Source organism: Rhinoraja longicauda, chromosome 4 (genome assembly GCF_053455715.1).
Source record: "Rhinoraja longicauda isolate Sanriku21f chromosome 4, sRhiLon1.1, whole genome shotgun sequence".
NCBI classification, from domain to species: Eukaryota; Metazoa; Chordata; class Chondrichthyes; order Rajiformes; family Arhynchobatidae; genus Rhinoraja; species Rhinoraja longicauda.
In genome coordinates, this window is record NC_135956.1 from 55,214,708 (window position 1) to 55,235,056 (window position 20,349).

The window sequence follows — 20,349 nt, forward strand, 5'->3', positions numbered from 1 at the left end:
AAGCAGGAAACAATGGCCCATAATTATTCCTCTGCTCCCCTGCTCTGAAAATGCAGAGTGTTCTGGCAACAGATTTTGTTATCTCCACAGTCTCAAACAGTTCCTAAGTATATTTAGCCAGAGCATTATTTACTTCAGCTTGTCTTGCTAACTGTTTCTTGGCACCGATTTCTGGTTCTCATTTCAGTCCATAATACTTAGCATAAGGATCTGCCTGACACCAAATAGACCAGAATTATAGAGTACATATCTAAAGAACTTAGGAAATTTCTATGTAAAAGTAAAGACATGATTAGCAAAGTGTATTTTAACCCATGGATATGTTAATAAACTATTATCAGTAGTGATTGCCGATCTATGCTAAAGCCAATTTCAAAGAACATTTCCTTTTTTTCTTTGATGATATTGTGAGTACATCCACTCTCCCCCATTATATGTGCCAGATTCATAAGTTCTAGGAGCTAATTAGGCCATTCGACCCATCAAGTCTACTCCGCCATTCAATCATGGTTGATCTATCTTTCTTTCTCAACCCAATTCTCCTGCCTTCTCCCCTTAACCCCTGACACCTTTCCTAATCAAGAATCTGTCAATCTCTGCCTTAAAAATATCCATTGATATCCAAATGTCCGCCACCGCCTGTGGCAATGAATTCCACAGATTCATCCCCTCTGACTAACGAAGTTCCTCCACATCTCCTTTCTAATGGTATGTCCTTTTATAGTGAGACTAGGACCTCTGGTCCTAGGTTCTCCCACTGGTGGAAACATCCTCTCCAGAAACATTCACTCTATCCAGGCCTTTCACTGTTTGGTAATTTTCAATGAGGTTCCCCCTCATATTATGATGACCAACTTTTAAACCTACCCCAGTTATCCCATGCTATTCCCTCAAAAATTCCAGCAACATGTGCGGAACCACTCCTGAGAATTGTAAGGGCTTCCTGCTTCTTAACCATTGCCCATTGTAGCAGGATGAGAAGATGTCTTTTGGTTCTGAATGTTCAGCAATATCTCTTTGTTTCTCAGGCAATACATTGCCTTATGTAGGGACCAGTACCACTAAGAGTTCTCATTCCCTGGGGTACCTCGGCATAGTAGCTGAAGAATTGGATTAGTAATCCAGTCACCCGAACTGATAATGCAAAGCTCATCCCAACATTGCTTGAGGAATTGTAATACAGTTAATTAAATGAATTTGAACAAAAATCCTCGCATGGTCATGAAATTATTTATTGCAAAATCCATCTGTTGACTATTGTAATTTAGTGAATGAAATCTGATGTTTATGTTATTCCAGGGATATATTAACATGATGCTATTTAACAGGTCATTTTCAGTTTAATTAGGTATAGACAATATCTGCAGATCTTGCCAGCAACTCCTAAAAGCAATGAAATAATTCATTACCACTCCATGGTTGGCTGCTGTACAAGCAATCTATCTCCTGTGACTGTACAGATTAAACTAGAGGACTGCTTCACATATAGACAGCCTTTGTGGGCTATTTGGACAAAGCTAATTATTGCTCAAACTATGTTTTTTTTTCTTCCTAAGCAATTGTATTTAACAGCAAAGAAAATGCTGGAGTAACTCAGCACATCAGGCAGCATCTCTGGAGAAAAGGAATAGGTGACGTTTCGGGACAAAACGCTTGTTCAGTCTATTCATTTAACAGCAGTCTTGTTTATAAGCAACTCCAATGCAGCAGCACCTTCAAATGTGTTGTCCTTGAATCTTGTCCAAAGCCTCCGGTCCCTGGTCCTGATTCATCTTTGTTTGCTTGCCTTTTCACTCTAGTTCTCTTTTCACTCATCGTTCACATTTCTCTACTTGCCTTTTCCTCGGTTCCATTCATATTTTATCCTCCATCATCTCCCTTTGTCCTACCTCTTCTCCCCTCTCTGTCATTCCTCTCACTCTCTTCCCTCGTCCATCTGCTATCTCTGCAATATAGCAAGTGTGTGGTTCTTTATTTCAAGTCCCTTTTTTTAAATGCATGATGTCTACAATATTATTCTTGCCTGCTCTTTCAGTTTCCTCTTCATAAATTCAATTGGGGTGCCATGCAGAGTGGTGACAAATGTTCACTTTTTTAATCTTTAGCTCCTCTCTTGCTTTAGTGCATTTTCTAATATGAATTCTATCATAAGCCTAAGGTTCTAGATTTTATCTGCCTTTAGTTTTATATAAGAACACTGTAACTATTCCTGCAAGGGAAATTTGAACTTTCTCTTAGTAATTTTAATAATAATAATAATAATACATTTAATTTATATAGCGCTTTTCAGGAAACTCAAAGACGCTTTACAGAGCAAACAAGACATGAAAACAAACAAACAAACAAAAGATTTGTCCAGACGGAGAAGCGGCGAACAAACAGCGCCAGCGTCCTCTCACGTCAGGGTCCGACAGTAAACAATAAAGAACACAAGACACACAATTACAATTTAACACAAACAACCATCACAGTGATTGCTACAGGCACACCTTCGTGATGATTGCTACAGACACACCCTGCCTTGTGATGGAAGGCAAAGAAAAGTCTTATCTCCTCCTCAATTTTCTCCCGTGGTCAGGCAGTCAAACTGCTGCCTCGAGGCGATCGAGGCTCCCGACTTTTGAAACCCACGCCGGGCGATGGAAGGTCCCAGGCCGAGCCGAGCAGGCCGATGAAGGTTCTAAACCCCACCGGGCGATGGAAAGTGCTGCGGCCGAGCCACGCAGGGCGATGAAGGTCCTGCGAGCGGGTCGATCGAACCTCGCGATTCGGGGCGGTCGAAGCTGCTACGGCTGGAGCTCCCGAAAGCCGGTCGCCAGCCAGGGACCTGCGAGCTCCCGATGTTGCGGTCTGCAGGGCCCACGGCCAAAGCCTCCGAGATGGTAAGTCCAGGCCCTGCGACCGGAGTCTTCAAGGTCGATCCCAGCTGGAGGCCGCTGACTCCACAGTGTTAGGCCGTAGCGCGAACGGAAATACGACACGGAAAAAGGTCGCATCTCCGTTGAGGAGGAGATTAGAAAAAAGGTTTCCCCCACCCCCCCACCACCCCCCACATATACAGAGCTAAAAATAAATCAAAATATACATTTAAAAGGTAACAATAGACAAAAACAAAAAAAGACAGAGAGACTGCCGGTGAACTTTGTCAGATTTGTGAGTCTGACGTTGATTCCACCTATTTTGAAGTGAGGAAGTATTGTGTAAAATCTGTCCCCTTTCTTTCCTTTTATCACTTCTCAACGAATGATTTGAGAATTGAAATCACTCGCGATTAATGGTCTATACTGCTGCCTTATTTGTAGATTTATTTGCTTCCTTCAATTCCCTTCCATTGTTTAGTGATGACAATCAGGATCTAAATATTCCATTATTTTTGGTTTATTCCCCACTTGCATTCATTGTCTGTTTTTACAGTTAAGTCAAGTGGGCTATCATCAGCCATTAATTTTTTTTTTTTAAGAACTTTTGATTTCCATAAAATGCAACTAAATTTATATAATTGATAATAACAATGCATTCAAAGTAACATTAATTTATTGCAATTTTCCACAATCCATCAAGTTAATGCTGTCATTCCAAATATCATGGATTATATGCACATTTTAAAAGCCATTTTTAACCCAAAGTGAATGAAAATGTACTTTAGCAGTTCTGCTGACAAGAAATGTTAACAGTGAAAACAAACAAAAATGTTATTTCCAAATAGGCCTAAAGGGCTTTGGGTGTTTTATGCTGATTGAGGCTGTGATTGTTCTCTTTTACATCAATTAATGTAGAACCTTTATCTCAGTGCTGATTATACCTGTCACTTTCTGACTCCTTGGTTAGGACCATCTCCCCCAACCACTCCCCTTCTTAAAGAGGCAAGTGTTGGATTATCATTCCCACACTACTGTAGTGGATGCAACATTTTCCAATGCAATGATAGGAAATACAACACTTGCTCTTTTATCTCTTCCCTTTCCAACAGCTAGAGATCAAAAAAATCCTTCCAGGTGAAACAACAATGAATTTGCACTGAGTGCAACATAACTGCGGCATTGTGGTGCAGCAGTAGAGTTGCTGCCTTACAGCGCATGCAGCGCCGGAAACCAGGGTTCGATTCCGACTACGGGTGCTGTCTGTACGTAGTTTTTACATTCTCCTCGTGACCGCGTGGGTAAATCTGTGGAATTCTCTGCCTCAGAAGGCAGTGGAGGCCAATTCTCTGGATGCTTTCAAGAGAATGTTAGATAGAGCTCTTAATGATTGTGGAATCAAGGGGTATGGGGAGAGGGCAGGAATGGGGTACTGATTGTGAATGATCACATTGAATGGCGGTGCTGGCTCGAAGGACTGAATGGCCTACTCCTGCACCTATTGTCTATTATCTATTGTTTATTATTTTCTCCGAGATGTTCGGTTTCCTCCCACACTCCAAAGACGTAGAGGTACGTAGGTTAATTGGTTTGGTATAAATGTAAATTGTTCCTAGTGTGTGTAGGATAGTGTTAATGTGCGGGAATCGCTCGTCGGCTGAGTATTTTGCAGAGCTCTCGAATTTGTGGCTTTGCATTCCTTAGTTTGTGGTCTCTCTTTAACTGGATGACTCCACCTTCAGCTTTTCCTCATGGGAAACCTGATCTCAACCTTATAATAGTGCAAGAGATAGTCTGTAGCACCTCCACTGCCGAGGTAGGATTAGAGTTGTGCAGATCAGTTCAAGAAGCATGGGTCAATTTGTGCCCGGGCCAGAATCTGGTATATTTCCAGTTAAACTCACTGTGTTCACTTGAAAACATGTTATATTACTGTGTAACACGCATAAAAAGTGAATTAAAACTGTGTTGATATGTTAGATGGACATATGTTAATATTAGACACTCAATGTATTAATTGGAGTAGTGTAGTGGCCTGGCGGAGGCCAGAGAAAAGGCAGGACGCCAGGCAGTTTTGTATATAGGTCTTTATTAGGCTGTGAGCTCCTGCTCACAGCGTAGTCCACCTAGGGATGAGCCACGCCTCCCAACGAGCTGGCTTTTAACCCCTTACGCCTGTCCGTCACATGACGAGGGGGCTGACCCAAGGAGTGGCCTGATCCCCAGGGACCGCCACAGTAGCATCCAATAAACTGGAAAGGCTACCAATCCAATTGTGAAAAAGTCCCAAGGATGCTGAATTATGTAACAGTGAAACCAGCTTCCATTTCTCTAAACTATGGAGACTAAAAGCAAATCTGCCTCAACCTCATTTCACAGGACAACCCCCTCATCCCAGGACTTGCCTTGGAGTCATGCCTTGACTCCATGACATAATCCATCCCTTCTCAGGTGGAGGGATCAAAACTGCACACGATCCCTCAAAGTGGAGTCCATGCAATCTCTACAAGACTTCCTTACAGATATGCTCCAAACCTCTTGCATTAAAAGTCAACAACCCACTTTTGCCTGCGAGAGTACTTACAGAACTGTGAATGCTCCTCAACCATCAAAGAAAAAGAATTGTTTAGATGTCTCTCAGAAAGACTATTTGGAGCTTGTGGAATGAGCAGTGAAGGATGGGTTACAGAGATGGCAGACCAGCTGATGTGGATCTACTCTGTCTCCCAGAGGTTCAGCCTGTACTGTCCTGATCTGGATGTGGAGCACTAATCTCGTATGCCTTCACATCCTCCATCCACCTCTAAACACCTCTGATGGGCAATTAAAAACTGTTATAAATTTCATTAAATGATTCAAAAAAGTAATTTACAAAATAAAAATTAATCTAAAACACTTAGAAATAATTTTAAAATGTAGAAGAATTATAATATGTTTTTAAAAAAACTACCTTCCTCTTTTCCTCCTTCAGATTGTTGTAGTCATTTAGTATTTAAGATCTTTGGGAGAACCAGAAACTGATCATAACCTTTTCCTGAAATCATACTTTTCCATCAGTGTGAGGTTACAAATGGACTACTGATGAGGCTTTCTCCATTAGGAAGAACTGGACTTCAAGACCCTACCTCTATATTTAGTAGGATATCCTTGTTCCTGTAATGTATTTATTTCCTGACTGCAGACCTAGGCTTCCATTACCCTTCCATCTCCCATGGAATGATTGGGTCTACTGGAGGTCTAGATCCATACAGAAACTCGAATCCTGGTCATTCCATTCACCTCTCATCACTCTACACTCTCTTGCATATGAGGTTGGAGATAGTTTGGGTATGATCAACTTCTCATTGTAGGCAAAAAGCAAAGTGCTGGAACGGACAAAAGGAACCGCAGATGCTGGAATCTTGAATGAAACACAATGTGCTGGAGGAATTCAGTGGGCCAAACAGCATCTGTGAAGAGAAAAAGACAGACACTGTTTTGGATTGGAACCCCTTCTTCAGAATAAAACAGGCTCCTGATGCATTTATTATCTGCCCATCTCTCTCTTCAGATGCTGCCTGGCCCATTGATTTCCTCCTGTGCTTTGTTCTTTTGCTCCAGATTCCAGAATCTACAGTCTATTGTGCTCCCATTTCCATTCATTCTGGGCCCAAGTTTCAAACATCACAGCCCAATTATCCTGAATTTACTTAGGAACCTTTCACATCATGCATGGTATTTACACACTGGGTTGGAAAAAGTGCAGCAATTACAATTTTAATTAGCAAAACACAAAGTGCTGGAGTAACTCGGCAGATCAGGCTATGGAGGGAACAGACAGGCGACGTTTAAGGTCCTTATTCTTATTTGTCCATTCCCTCGATGGATGCTCCCTGACCTGCTGAGTTATTTCAGCATTTTGTGTTTTGCTCAAGATTCCAGCATCTTCAGTTCCTTGTGTCAATATTTTATTCAGTTAAGGCTGTCCTCCAATCGGTATGGAAGTGATAAAATACCTTTATTTCCTCTTCCCCATTTTCATTAATATTTTGCCCTACTTTCCCGATGAAATGGTTGGTGACTGGCTGTTGGACAGACCTGACAGGCAGTTAACAATACACAGAACTTTGTTCTATTTTCTGTGTGAAGTTTTAAGAAAAGTCCACTCCAAACTTAGTAAAAATGTTGAAAGACTTTTTGAGTCTTCTCCTCCCCCAGGTTATTCTGGTCGATTGAATTCACACAATGGTTGTTCTTCCCAGCAGGCAAGGCGGTGAAAAGGCCGAGAAGGAAATGGTCACAGTGCATATCTATTGCACTATATCTTTGCAGACGAGTAGCCTTTTATATATCACAGTTTAAATGGTAGAGCAAACACACTGCACAGACCATTAGCCACACATTTCCACTTTGTCAAGAAAAGTATTTAGATTATACCAAGAATTTAGACCGCAGAGAGACAGTGAACATTAACAGCATTCAAAGCTTCAACACAATTTTGGACTAAACTACTTATTTGGAGCTTTCCCCCCCCCCTACTCTTTGTTGATTTAGTGCCTGCAGCAGTGAATCAGAACTATGATGCTATAAGGCCAATGGCCTGACTCATTTCTCTGTCCATACTGCCGTTGTGCAGAGGATCTGGGAACTGTTAGGCAGTCAGAGCCAGGTCTGCTTCTCTCTCAAGCATAGCAAGCATCACCCTGTGGCACAGACAGGGGGTTAAACCATGCCAACAAACACAATCCATGTGTGATTCTCTGACTGAGCTTCAGAAATACCTTGGCCCTTGACATGCTCAGAGATCTGCAGACCTGAAGGAAACTGCTGGCTATCACCCCGTTGCACCCCAGGACATCTCAGACTGTGATGCTTGCCAGTGATATTACGCAGATGGTAACATGTTGCATCTGGACTTGGTGCACTTGGATTTATTTATGAATAATGTTTTGAGTTGGTAACATGGTACTTGTGACCTCGGTTGTTATGGAAGTAATAGCATATTGCTGGTATTGGGGTTGATTTGGATGGTGCTTCAGCTAATAATGTCTATTTTATCAGTTCTGGTGCAGGCCAGAGAATGATTCTGTTCCATGTCAATATCAGGGCCTCGGTACCTTGGGGTATCAAGTACATTGATAAATTTAGTAGGGTTTTAGGTTTTCCTAACTGTATTCAATACATGCACTGTTTATCCTTTCTACGGGTCAAATGATGATTTATCCCAGTTATCGTAGTGTTGGTTTCCTTTTACTTGTGTTTCAGACAGTTGTTTTCATTTTTCTTAATTATCTTGGACTTTAGACTAGCGATACAGCATGGAAACAGGCCCTTCCGCCCACCGAGTCCGCGCCAACCAGCCATCACCTTGTACACTCGCTCTATCCTACAGACGGGACAATTTTATAGAAGCCAATTAACCTAAATATGTTACAGGAGCAGAATTTGGCCCATCAAGACCACTCCTCCATTCAATCATGGCTGATCTATCTTTCCCTCTCAACCCTGCCTTCTCCCAATAACACCTGACAACAAAACTATCAATCCCTGCGTTAAAAATATCCATTCACTCGGCCTCCACAGCCTTCTGTGGCAATAAATTCCACAGATTCACCACCCTTCGACTAATGAAATTCCTGCTCATCTCCTTTCTAAAGGTATGTCCTTTTATTCTGGGGCTATGGCCTCTGGTCCGATACACTCTCACTAGTGGAAACATCCTCTCCACATCCACTTTATCCAGGCCTTTCACAATTCGGTAAGTTCAATGAGCTCCCCTCTGAACCTGTACATCTTTGAAGTGTGGGAGGAAACTGGAGCACGCGGAGAAAACCTAAGTGGTCACAGGAAGAACATCCAAACTCCGTACACACTTCACCCGTCAGGTCTCTAGCACTGTAAGGCAGCAACTCTACCAATGCATCACTGTGCCGCTCTTTATATGGATCTTCATCATTTCACTAGAGTTTGAAAACACATGAAATCTAACAGAATCTATGTGATTCACATTAAGATCACCTACGCATTTATATACTTGTAGCATCACAGCCGCCTTGCCGTACATCCAACCATTTAGCTCATCTGCAATTTCATGTCAACTTTAGAAGGTGCAGCCTGGAATTTGAGATGTCCTTTGTCTTTTTGCATTTTACAAAGAAACCCTTCACTGTCCAAATATGATTCCCTGTGAAATTGCGTGCTCTTGAATCATGTAAGGATCACTATAGCCATGTCACTTTACAAACTCTCGGAATTTATGAGAGCAGTGTGTAGAAAGGAATTGCTGATGCCGGTTTACACTGAAGATAGACAGAAACTGCCGGAGTAACTCAGCGGGACAGGCAGTATCTCTGGAGAGAAGGAATGGGTGACGTTTCATTTGAGACCCTTGTTCAGACTGGTTAGGGATAAAGGAAATGAGAGACATAGACGATAATGTAGAGAGGTAAAGTCCCTTTTTCGGTCTGAAAAAGGGTCTCGACCTGATATGTCACTCATTCCTTCTCATCCCTAACCAGTCTGAAAAAGGGTCTCAACCCGAAACGTCACCCATTCCTTCTCTCCAGAGATGTTGCCTGTCCCGCTGAGTTACTCCAGATTTTTGTGTCTATGTACAAGAGCGGTGAGGTTTCCATTGTCACACACCCGTTCCTCAGGAACACCATGTTCTGCAAACCAAGTTCAAATAATAGTGTAGGAAGGAACTGCAGATGCTGGTTTAAACCGAAGATAGACACGAAAAGCTGGAGTAACTCAGCTGGACAGGCAGCGTCACTGGAGAGAAGGAATGGGTGACGTTTCATTTGAGACCCTTGTTCAGACTGGTTAGGGATAAAGGAAATGAGAGACATAGACGATAATGTAGAGAGATAAAGAACAATGAATGAAAGATATGCAAAAAAGTAACAATGATAAAGGAAACAGGCCACTGTTAGCTGTTTGTTGGGTGAAAACGAGAAGCTAGTGCGACTTGGGTGGGGGAGGGATAGAGACTGAGCGAATGCCGGGGCTACCTGAAGTTAGAGAAATCAATATTAATACCACTGGGCTCTAACCTGACGGACTGGTGCTCTGATAACAACCTGTCCCTAAATACCTCCAAGACCAAGGAGCTGATCATCAACTTCCGTAGGTCACACAACAGGGAATACAAGGATCCTTATCAATGGGGTCAGTGTGGAGAGAGTGTCCAGCTTCAAGTTTCTGGCCACTCACATTTCAGAGGACCTAGCATGGTCCACAAACACTGCTGCGCTGGTCAAGAAGGCGCAGCAACGATTGTTCTACCTAAGAACATTGAAAAATTCTGGTCTACCTTCTGACTGACCTTCTACTGCTGCACCATAGAGAGCATCCTAACACATGGCATCCCTGTGTGGTATCTCAGCTGCACGGAGGCAGAGAGGAAAGCTCTTCAGCGGGTAGTCCATGGAGCTCAGAAGACTATCAGAACACAGCTACCAGCCTTGGAGGGCATCTACAACACACGATGCCTCAGAAAAGCCACCAGCATTCACAAAGACTCCTCACAACCCTGCAATAGTCTGTTCGAACTTCTACCATCGGGCAGACGCTACAAGGCCTTCTACGCCCGCACCTCCAGACTCAGGAACAGCTTCATCCCCAGGGCCATAGCTGCTATGAACCGGTCCTGCTGAGCTGGATGGTCACATCGCACTGTGAACCGGCACAGATCTACTTGCACTTTATTCTGTTTTAAAACTGTTTCTAATTTGTTTCATTGGGTTGTTTAAATTAATACTGACTAGCTAATTAATTTATTGCATGCCATAGAGACACAAGGAACTGCAGAGGATGGAATTTTGAAGAAAGGACAAAGTGCTAAAGTACTCAGCAGGTCAAGCAGCATCTGAGAGGGAATGGGCAGATGATGATGCCTGAAGAAGGATCACAATCTGAAATATTCCCTATCCCCTCCCACCACAGATGCTGCTTGACCTGCTGAATTACTCCAGAACGTTGTCTTTTACTCCTTCTATGCCATTCCTGTCCACGTACCTGATTAAAGGCTTCTACTACCTCTTTGATGTGTATTTCTTTATTTCTGTCCTATGCTCCATGCTGACACTAGTCTCTTTACTATTGATAATGTCAATCCAGTGTACAGCTGATCCAGCTTTCATGTACGCCGCATCTGTGCCCAAGATGAGGTGTTCTATACTTGAACATCCGAAATGTCCTCATTCTTTAGGGAACAGGGGTTCCCCTCTCCCATCATAAATGAGGCCCTCACTCATGTCTCCTCGGTACCCCGCAGCTCCGCCCTTGCTCCCCCTCCCTTAGTGGCAACAGAGATAGAGTCCCCCTAGTCCTTACCTTCCACCCCATCAGCTGTCGCATACAACACATAATCATCCAATATTTCCATCACCTCAAACATGATCCCACCACGAGCCACATTTTCCCATCTCCACCCTTTTCCGCCTTCCGCAGAGACCCTTCTCTCCGCAACTCCCTGGTTAACTCATCCCTTCCCAGCCAAACCACCCCATCCCCAGTTACCACCCACTGTAACCGCAGAAGATACAACTCCTGTCGCTATACCTCCTCCCTCGACTCTGTCTGGAGACCCCAACAGTCCTTTCAGGTTAGGCAGAGGTTCACTTGCACCTCCTCTACTATATTCATTGTTCAAGATGTGGACTCTTGTACATCGGCGAGACCAAACGCAGACTGGGCGATCGTTTCACGGGACACCTTCCCTCGCCCGTGTGAACCAACCAGATCTCCCAGTTGCTGGACACTTTAATTCTCCTTTCCATTCCTACACAGACCTTTCTGTCCTCGGTTTCCTCCATTGTCAGAGTGAGGCGAAATGCAAATTGGAGGAACAGCATCTCATATTTCGCTTGGGCAGCTTACAGCCCAGTGGTATGAATATTGATTCCTCTCACTTCTCTCCCGCATTCCCTCTCTCTCTATCCCTCCCCCACCCAAGTTGCACTAGCTTCTCATTTTCACCCTACAAACAGCTTACGATGACCTGTTTCCTTTATCATCATTACTTTTTTGCATATCTTTCATTCATTGTTCTTTATCTCTCCACATCACCGTCTATATCTCTCGTTTCCCTTATCCCTAACCAGTCTGGAGAAGGGTCTTGACCCAAAACATCACCCATTCCTTCTCTCCAGAGATGCTGCCTGTCCCTCTGAGTTACTCCAGCTTTTTGTGTCTATCTCCAGCTTTCATCTTGCACTGCTACGTGTACCAGTGGACTTTGTGCATATTCTGAAATAAGACTCCTTGAATCTTTTTGGGTGTAGTTCATCCAGTTAGGAGAACATAACTTTGCAATGAGATGTCATCTCTCATTGATGAAAAACCTCTTATTGCTGCCTGTGTTAGTTTCACCATTTTGAGCTCTCACTGTTGAGAAAGCAGTTATTATCAGTCTTTAACAAACAAGTGACTTACATTTGTTTACATTTACTAGCTAGTATATCTTCACATCTAGATCTCTCATCTTGTACATCTCCAGTGGCACCAGATGAGATGGCGTATCTGCTAACATAATTTCCTTTCCTGGTTTCTACTTCAGAGTGAAATCAAGAATAATCTTTGCAGTCTTGCTGGCACTGTACTTATACTTTTTTGTAGATTTGTTCCAAATGTCACTGTTGACTATTTACCATGACTTTCCTTTCATGGAGATAAGTGCGGCATTTCTTGCATTAGTGTATGAGTTGATAAGGTCATAAGTTATAGGAGCAGAATTAGGCCATTTGGCCCATCAAGTCTATCATGCCATTCAATCATTCCATTTCATTTCCTTCCATGGAGGTAAAAATGTGACACTTCTTGCATTAGTGTACAAGCTCATAAGTTCATGTTATAGGAGCAGAATTAGGCCATTTGGCTTATCGTCTACTCCACCATTCAATCATGGCTGATCTGTCTTTCCCTCTGAACCCCATTCTTCTGCTAATGCTAATGTTTCTAATGGTTGTGCTCATGATTCTCTTGATATGTTAATGCCAATGTGACTTCGGAACTTGCAAATATTATTAACTAACCTTTTATATTTAAGCTCATCATAGGTCTTCAATTTACCTGTGAAACAACAGGGTTTTTTTTGCTGTTGTAGTTTACACTACTGTTACGACATATCCATGAATAGCTCGGTCATGGAGGGAGATATCATATGCTGTCTCATCTCCGTAAAAGATGCTGGATTATCAAAGCTAACACCACTGGAAGAAAAATCATAACAGACTGCGTTGTGTGTAAACGACAGCGGGGAAGAGGTGGGGAACAAAAGAATGCAGATTTTCCCCTGGTGTGAAATCTACCAGACAAGCCTACATTTACAGATGTAGGAGTAGACTACGATCCTATAGAGATCACGAGGACAAAGTTTTGTTAAAAGGTATGGTGCATGGCAAGCAGGGCAGTACATCTTGAAGTTGCATATACACTTGACACAGACTCCTGCATCAATGCATGATGAAGATTCATTTGTCGATGAGGGTAAGTTTCATCTTTAAGATTAGACAATGGCACAAATTTTATCGGAGTGTAAAGAGAATTGAGAGAGGCACTCAATGGCTTGAATCACGACTAGATTCAGAATACTATACTTCCGCAAGGGATAAGGTGGTACTTTAACCCTCCAGAAGGATCCCATCATGGCGGTGTTTGGGAACAATTGATCCGCATGGTTCGAAATGTGCTGCGCTTTGTTCTTAGCCAACAAGTTCTGGACGGTGAAGGATTGCAAACTTTAATTTGTGAAGTTGAAGCTATTTTAAATGATCGACCCATTACCAAGAATTCTGATGATCCAATGGACCTGTAAGCACTCACACCAAACCATCTTCAGTTGAAAGCCAATCCAATACTACCACCTGGGCTCTTTGTAAAGGGAGATTTATACATCAGACGCAGATGGAGACAGGTAGAATATATGGCAGATCTCTTTTGGAAATGGTGGATACAAGAATACTTGCCTCTGATCCAAGAACGACAACGGTGGTCAAAGGAGAAAAGAAGCTTTGCTACAGGTGACATTGTTGTGGTGGCTGATTCTACTGCACCACGAAGCTCCTGGCTAAAGGACAGAAGATTGGAGAACATATCTGATGCACAAGGTCTTGAGCACACAGTTCGACTTCAGACTAAGAGCAACATCTTGGAAAGACCGATAACGAAGATATGTCTGCTCCTAGAAGCTGATACCTGAGTACAGCAAAGACTGGTGGCTGTAAAGGTTGAAGAATGCCAACATATGGTGCATACTTTTTTTTTGATTATGTGTGACGTTTTATAGCTCCTTTTTAATGTTTATTGGTAATTGTTTCGTTGTATAAGTAGAACAATTAGGGGCTGGTGTGTTTGTGCTGGCTGTTTTAGCATATTATATTATTGTGTCTAGATATCTTGCTGTATTATTTTGGGCACTTCGGGGTTGTCGTTAGATGAATACATATATGGGCATAATAGACTGGGAGGAGCCAGAATTAAGGAGTATATCTGGAGATGCAGAGACGGGAGGGGTCAGACACAGGGAGTATGGCGAGATACAGTTCTTACCAGACCTGAGAGCTGATAGCTTGGAGAGATACAGACCTGTTTGTATTACTACTTCAAAAAACGACTAATTAAACTGAAAATACGTTTGGAAAATCTCTTTGTTGGTTTGCGTCAAGATCGATCACACTCATTCCCTGTGAAGTGATGGATATCGGAAAGGACTTTATTGGAAAGGACTGAAATTGCCATCACAGCTGGTTTTGCCGACAATCTGACATCATGTATGAATAAAAAAAATCTTGACATTAATCACCAAGCTCCCCTCTGTACTTGATTCATCCAAGCATCTGCAAGGAATACCTACTGGATTAAACAATCAGTGCAATGGGAAACATGGCAATTAGCACAGGTTTTCCCAGCTTGCAGCATATCTTTGATAACATAGTCGCATGCCTACAAACTAACTCTTCTCACAAAGCCAAAAGGAATATTCAAATGATCATGATTTAGGGCCTCAAGGAGTTTGGCACTATTCACACTGCCTTTGGCACTACATACATTTACTTTCTGCATCATTAGTGCACCCACCATGCTGGATGTTAGTTACAAAAAATAACTTCTTCAACAGCCCCTTCCAATCCTGTGACCCCCATTGCTTGGTTGGCCAAGGGCAGCAAGTGTATGGTAACAACACCAGCAGCATGCCCCTACCAGGTTATGCACAATCCTGGACAGGCATTCCATCATACCTGACATAAATTGATGAGAATGCTTTGTGGAGTTTGGACATGAGCCATATGCTACAAGATAACTAATCCCTGACTTAACCGCTGCAAACTCAATGCTTCTGAACCTGGTTTAGTTAGGAAGGCTGGGCACCGATGCTTGGGTACAACAGAAATGAAAAACGAGCGGCTAATCATCTGAACCCAAAGTGAATAATACACCTGTTCTGTGGGAAGATAGCCTGCGGTTGCAAAGACATTAACCTCCTCTCTGTCAATGAGAACATTGCAGGGAAACTTTTCATATTGCTATTTATTTGCTACCACAAACTGGAAGCTATCTGTCTTAAAAAATGAGAATTCTTATCAGAGGCCTTTAATCTGAAATTTTAAGTGTATTTCTCTTACCAATGATGCCGGCTAAATATTTCATGTATTTTCTTTTGCTATCCTTGACCTTAGTTTCTTCCATTTACAAACATCATCCAACTCTACTGTAATTTCCTGGCTGCTCCATCAGATTCTATAATCACAGAGTCATGTTGGCAGCTTTTGTGAGGTTTAAGTCAATTTGAGTTCCCCAGCTTGAACACTCCCACCCCCCCTACATTGACCTATTTCCACATCATCAACTCCATCTACTCTTTACGCTGCCTCGGGAAAGCTGCCAAAATAATCAAGGACCTTTTTCACTTCAGTCATTTCTGCATCTCACCTCTCCTGTTGGGCATAAGATACAAAAGCTTGAAAGCATGTACTATCAGATTCATCTTTTTCCCCTCTGTTATCAGACTATTGTACATTCCTTTCATAAAGTAAGGTTATAGTCCTGCTCTCACATCCTACCTCACTGCGATCCACAATTTCTCCACAATTGTATTACAATAATACTATAACACAGCAATCTGTACTCTGGCATTTGTCTTCTTGCATTACCAGCTGTATGCATGAATTGATCGTATTCATGCATAGCACGAATTGACAAAAAAGGTTTCCACAGCATCTCAGCACATGTAACAATAATTAGCCAATAAATAACCATCCACAATATGCATGAAGGACATGTATTAAGTGATAGGAAATGATATGCTTCTCTATTAAGCAATCTCAGTTGGTTCTGCCTCATGCCCCACCTGTGGACAGGGGAGAGCCTTGACCTTGACTTTCAGAAAGCCTTCGACAAAGTCCCACATAGGAGATTAGTGGGCAAAATTAGAGCATATGGTATTGCGGGGTAGGGTACTGAAATGGATAGAAAATTGGTTGGCAGACAGAAAGCAAAGAGTGGGGATAAATGGGTCCCTTTCAGAATGGCAGGCAGTGACTAGTGGGGTACCGCAAGGCTCAGTGCTGGGACTGCAGCTATTAACAATATACATCAATGACTTGGATGAAGGGATTAAAAATAACATTAGCAAATTTGCAGATGATACAAAGCTGGGTGGCAGTGTGAACTGTGAGGAAGATGCTATGAGGTTGCAGGGTGACTTGGACAGGTTGTGTGAGTGGGCGGATGCATGGCAGATGCAGTTTAATGTGGATAAGTGTGAGGTTATCCACTTTGGTGGTAAGAATAGGAAAGCAGATTATTATCTCCTCTTGAATGTCACTAAAACTAAGGAGCTGATTGTGAACTTTAGAAGGGCTAAACATCCAAGGACGTACACGCCACTGGAGATAAATGGGTCTACTGTGGATAGGGTGAGCAGTTTTAAATACTTGGGAGTCCACATCACAGAGGATCTGACATGGGCAACACACATTGCCGCACTGGTGGGTAAGGCAAAGCAGCGCCTTTACCAGCTTAGACAGCTGAGGAAATTCAGAGTGTCTCTGAGGATCCTTCATTGCTTCTACTCTGGGGCTGTAAAGAGCATCCTGTCCGGCAACATTACAGTCTGGTTTGGGAACAGCTCTGCCCAGGACAGGATGGCCCTGCAGAGAGTAGTGCGTTCGGCAGAACGCACCATGGGAACTACACTCGTGCCCCTGCAGGACTTATACATCAGGAGGTGCAGATCCAGAGCAAGCAAGATCATGAGGGACCCCTGCCACCCCAGTAATGGACTGTTCCAGATGCGACGGTCAGGCAAGCGCCTCCGCTGTCACGTTGTGAAAACGGAGAGGATGAGATGGAGTTTCTTCCCACAGGTCATCAGGACTGTTAACTTTTATAACTCCAGGGACTAAATATTGTCTTCTCTATATTAACTTATTAACTTTATTTATATGCTGTAACTGTAATTCTTTTTGTGCACAATCCGCAGGCATTGACACTTTCATTTCACTGCACATCGTGTGTGTGTATGTGACAAATAAACTTGACTTGACTTGACTTGATCTAAATGGTGTCAAGTTAGGAAAAGGGGTTGTACAACGAGCATCCTGTCCGGCAACATTACAGCCTAGTGCATCAGACACTGAAAGGAAGCATGCAGGTACAGCAGGCAATGAAGAAATCCAATGGAATGTTGGCCTTCATAACAAGAGGAGTTGAGTATAGGAGCAAAGAGGTCCTTCTGCAGTTGTACAGGGCCCTGGTGAGACCGCATTTGGAGTACTGTGTGCAGTTTTGGTCTCCAAATTTGAGGAAGGATATTCTTGCTATTGAGGGCGTGCAGCGTAGGTTTACTAGGTTAATTCCCGGAATGGCGGGACTGTCGTATGTTGAAAGACTGGAGCGACTAGGCTTGTATACACTGGAATTTAGGAGGATGAGAGGGGATCTTTTTGAAGCATATAAGATTATTAAGGGATTGGACACATTAGAGACAGGAAACATGTTCCCAATGTTGGGGGAGTCCAGAACCTGGGGCTACAGTTTAAGAATAAGGGGTAGGCCATTTAGAAAGGAGATGAGGAAAAACTTTTTCAGTCAGAGAGTTGTAAATTTGTGGAATTCTCTGCCTCAGAAGGCGGTGGAGGCCAATTCTCTGAGTGCTTTCAAGAGAGAGCTAGATAGAGCTCTTAAGGATAGCGGAGTCAGGGGGTATGGGGAGAAGGCAGGAATGGGGTACTGATTGGGAATGATCAGCCATGATCACATTGAATGGTGGTGCTGGCTCGAAGGGCCGAATGGCCTACTCATGCACCTATTGTCTATTGTCCATTGTCTATTGTTATACCCACTCTGTTAGTTATTATCTGATCAGCATTGCGCAAAAACCATGGGGCTTAAAAAAGCTCTCCACTTTCGTAAGATGCACTTGTTTTTTTTGTTAAGTGGCATAAATCCAAACTGTCACAAGTCTCTCATTCAGCAGACTTGGACCACAGCACATGCGTGCTCCTGTGGGATTCCTCAGTTATCCCACTGCCGCCAGAGATTTTATCACAGCTATGATCGACGTGAAGACAGCAATAGTGGATTGTGGAGAAAGTTGGATTCTTGTACAGCTGAAAGGCCCATGAATAGAAAGACACACATTGCAGCTGCTCAGAAACCTCACTCATTCCCTTCATAAAATAATAGTTTTCAGAGAGATCTCTTACATTGTTTTAGTCAGCTGTTAGAGGCAGTTTTATTCTATTATAGATGTCCCCTGACCCACACATTGTAATAGACTTGAAAATGGGTATTTCATTTGTTATTAATATATCCTTTTGTGAATTATTTTCTGAAACTTTCAGATCAATCAATTTTATCCCTTCCTTTCAAACACTTGAAAACAAACCAGCATCACTGCCGACATTTTTCAACCTTTCAGATTATAAGGAAACTGGGAATTCTGTCTCCAAAATACTAAGCTTTGAAGAGATGAGAATGATTGATTTTTTAATTCGATTAAAGTATCAAAGGATATGGATCCAAGACCGATGAACTACACTGAAACACAAAGCTCAACCATAGCGCAGCTGTAGGCTTGAGCAATGATGGGTTTATTCCTGTTTCTACTTTTCTGGAAAATGGATTATTGAAGTATTTTCTAAAATATTGACTTTACATTAGTGTTACAGTATGTATAAACTTGGAGCTTTGCTGCAACACATTGTTAAGATTCCTTGTGTCTTTGCAAGTCACAACATATTCTACCTCAGCAATCTTCACATGTGCTGGCAGATTTGAACAATCCTTAGTTCATATTCGCTTACCATCAACTGGCATTTGCAACCATTCCACAGGCTATTAACAAAATGATTCAGATCTTGGACAGGTTGTGCCAAAGTGATACTTGCTCAAGGAAGGTAAATAACTTATCCTTATGTGTAATGAATTCTTAAAAGACATCTTGAATTGTTTTACAGCCAATTAACTAAATTCCTAAATGGAGTCCCTGCAGTTGTTAAGAAAGATCCACCAAATGCACATGTCAGACAGAAAGCTAAGACAAATATCATACATTTTTGTGGAAATGATTAAAGGAAGAACTTGGCCTGAAATCTATGATAATCAATTGTTCCTTTTGAACGGCACCATGGGATTTTCCACATCTACTTGATAAAGGTTGGCTCAGATCTATGATACTTGTGACAAGAGCAGTGTCAGACCAGCTCTGTGATCAAGTCCAGGGGCAGGCTCTTAATACTCAGATTCACAGCCAATATATTGTAAGGGCTGAGAAAAAAAGTGATCCTGAGGTATAACATCACCCAGAATCTAATGGAATAGCAAAGCTGATAAGAGGTCTGAATGGCCTACTATTGCTTCCATCTCTCTGTTCTTACCTTCTCACCCACAATGGTACATGGACAAAAAGTTCAGAACCAAGACTGTGAGATTGAAATTAAGCCTTAAAAAAACTTTTACAGCGAGCCACTTTTATACTTGCAATTCATTTGACTGTTCTCCCAGCAGTTACAGAGTATATGTATGTTTGTGTGTTTGTTTGTATGTGTGTGCATTTTGTGTATGTTTGTGTGCACAGGTGTGTGTGTGTGTGTGTGTGTGTGTGTGTGTGTGTGTGTGTGTGTGTGTGTGTGTGTGTGTGTGTGTGTGTGTGTGTGCGTGTGCATGCAGTGTGCATGTAGTGTTTTTTTTGTGTGCAGCGTATGTGTGGAAATAATAGTTCCAACAACTTCTACTTTTAAAAAAGATTACAAGTTACATTTTCCAGTTATTTAACAGGCCTTTGGGATTGCAAGTGGGAGATTGTTGTCTGTTGCCAACTATGATTCACAACGGCTGCAATGGGTTGGATTCTGGTGGCTCTTCGGCCATATTTGGCTTTATGAGTTGTCAGCCATTTACCACATTGAACATGCCTAAAATTCAAAATGTTCTGCTTAAAAGGCATTATTTTGTATAAGGCTTCACATTGCTATTTATTATAGATCGTTTCCTTCAGCAGACAAGA